Consider the following 2,485-nt stretch of genomic DNA (forward strand, 5'->3'; position numbering starts at 1 on the left):
TCCCCATTGTGTGTGTGTTTTTTTTTTGGTTTGATGTTGGTGGTAAGTATGGTGAAAGAAATAACAAAAAATATGAATAAAAATTAGTCCTGTGCCGACTGAAATTCATTCGAAGGTGAGAAACGAAAGTTCTTTAATGCTGCGCATGGTAAACGCAGCGTAGTTTAGTAAGCTGGAGTTGGTACAACAGGTACCCTAATTGGAAAACAAAGCAGGCTTTTGCTAATCGCGTGGCCCATAAAATGCTCTTCAGGCAAAAGTACAATTGGAATTCTATGGTTGATCGCTTTCTAGTTGGATTGTTTATGAGAATATGCCACTGTATGCATTACGCCTGTATTTCGCCAAAGAAAGACGATAACGGAGTAGATAATTCAGTTGATCGGTTAGCAAAATTGCAATGTAGTCCAATGCTGTATGACCAGTTAATATAACAGTGGATAACTGAAATAGAAAAAAATAACAGTAAATCAAAATAATTAATTTATCACTGTTTGATTATTTGAGATGTTTTATCACTCCATTGAGCTGAAACATTCACGTTTAGAAAAAAAAATGATCTGATTTTATAAAGAATGAAAAAAGGAATTTTAGGTTTGTAATAGGTATTTAGGCTTTATGGTTCAAGCTAAGATATGAGAAACCAACAAAATGAGTCCTTTACTGGTTATCCTTATCATTTGTCTATCCCAGCGATCGGAAAAGTGCAGCGCATGCGGGTCTTTGTTATCTATATGGCAGCTCTTTGCCCTTCATATATTTAATAGAACTTCAAAAAGGAAAACCATTGACTTATCTAATTGGCTCTTGACGTAGAACTCTACAGTCCAAAAGTTTGCCAACCCCTGGTCTACCCTTATGTTGAGCACGTTCTGTTGGCATAACCAGGAGATCATTTTCAAGAAAACTACAACTGCAACGAAGATTCAGAAGACCCGTAGGATTACTAGGTGTAAGAAAGTATAAGCGACTCCTACCCGTTGGAGCAGTGAGTTCGGAACAGGATCGTTTATGTTTTTACACTTATTGGAGAGGTTGCACTGAGTCACTTATGTTTATATGTTTAATATGTCTACTTTCGTTCACGAACAGGCCCATGATTTGTTTAGATTGAGGTACATCGCGTACAACTTGTCGGTTATATCGGCTCTTCCATTGTTCTTCCACACATATGGTGAAAAAAATCCTTAAGAGCATCTTCTCCTTGAACGTGACCAAGAGGGTTTCGTCAGGTTTGATAAATATACTAATAAAAAAATGAAAATTGTTTCCTATCCAACATAAATGTTTTTTTTTTATATCCTACTCCTCAGCTTTTTATCCATCAAGCTAAGATATGTGTTTCCACACCACTGCCAAACCGATGGCGAAGATTCCACCTAAGAAAATGAAGTTAGATCTAAAAATGAAGTTAGATTAGATCTAGATTAGAAAATGAAGTTAGATTAGATCTAGAATTTCGCACGTAAAATACTCTTCCGACTAATTACAACTGGAATTGAATGGTAGATCGCTTTCTAGTTTGATTGTATAATATGCATAGTGGCCTACTAATTTTATGGTACACACGACCTTTTCACAATTACATTTTTCCACGGAATTTTAGGTGTTTCTCGAAATTTTGAGAAATAACTCTCAATTTATGGAGCGAAAGTTTTTGTATTATTTGTTTAAAAAGATGCTGCGACGACGACTTAAATAAAGCGATTTACAAATCTGTGAAAAACGATCGATACATTTGGCTCGATCACGAACGAAGCTTGCCAACAGATTGAAGCTAGCAAATATATTCTAGTATACAATGGAACCCGTCATAACGAGTTCCAATGACTCACTGTTTATGCAAAAAACTCGTTATGCGGAAGACTCTTTTGTATGAAAAGTGAAACCATTGGTCAAGAAAAGTGCATTTATATAGGGATTATATGTATCACAACCATACACCACCAAGTGACAACAGTAATGCTTCGATCAATACTCAGTATCGAGATTTTCGAGCCTTCACGAGCAAGTATATCAAGAATGCATGCAATACACCAAACACTTCTGAAACACACGCTTATTAGGGAGAACACTACACACTCAAATACACTTCGACGGCTGAAGCCAAACTCTCGAAATTATAACAAATTCTTATTGTTAACAAAAATCCATTTGTTTGCTATGTGAGATTTTACTCGTTAAGAGAGGTATTTGTAGAGCATTTAGACTACCCGCTATGCGAAAAACTTGTTATAAAGGGGTACTCGGTATGAGAGGTTCCACTGTATTCCAATATATACAATCGGATAACAAATTACCCATTGGATCGAATTGCGTTTCTCAGGAGGATTCTTTGCTGTATAGTAGTGTTGGGAGATTCAGGATTCGGAAGATTGGAAGATTCAATCCTTAGAAAGATTCAATCGGAGTTGGATCTTGTTTGTAGGATTTAAGTCTCTAATCGATTTCATTGCGATTGGGATTTGATTGCGATGCGATTGGG

The sequence above is a fragment of the Anopheles coluzzii genome, chromosome 3 (assembly GCF_943734685.1).
Source record: "Anopheles coluzzii chromosome 3, AcolN3, whole genome shotgun sequence".
NCBI classification, from domain to species: domain Eukaryota; kingdom Metazoa; phylum Arthropoda; class Insecta; order Diptera; family Culicidae; genus Anopheles; species Anopheles coluzzii.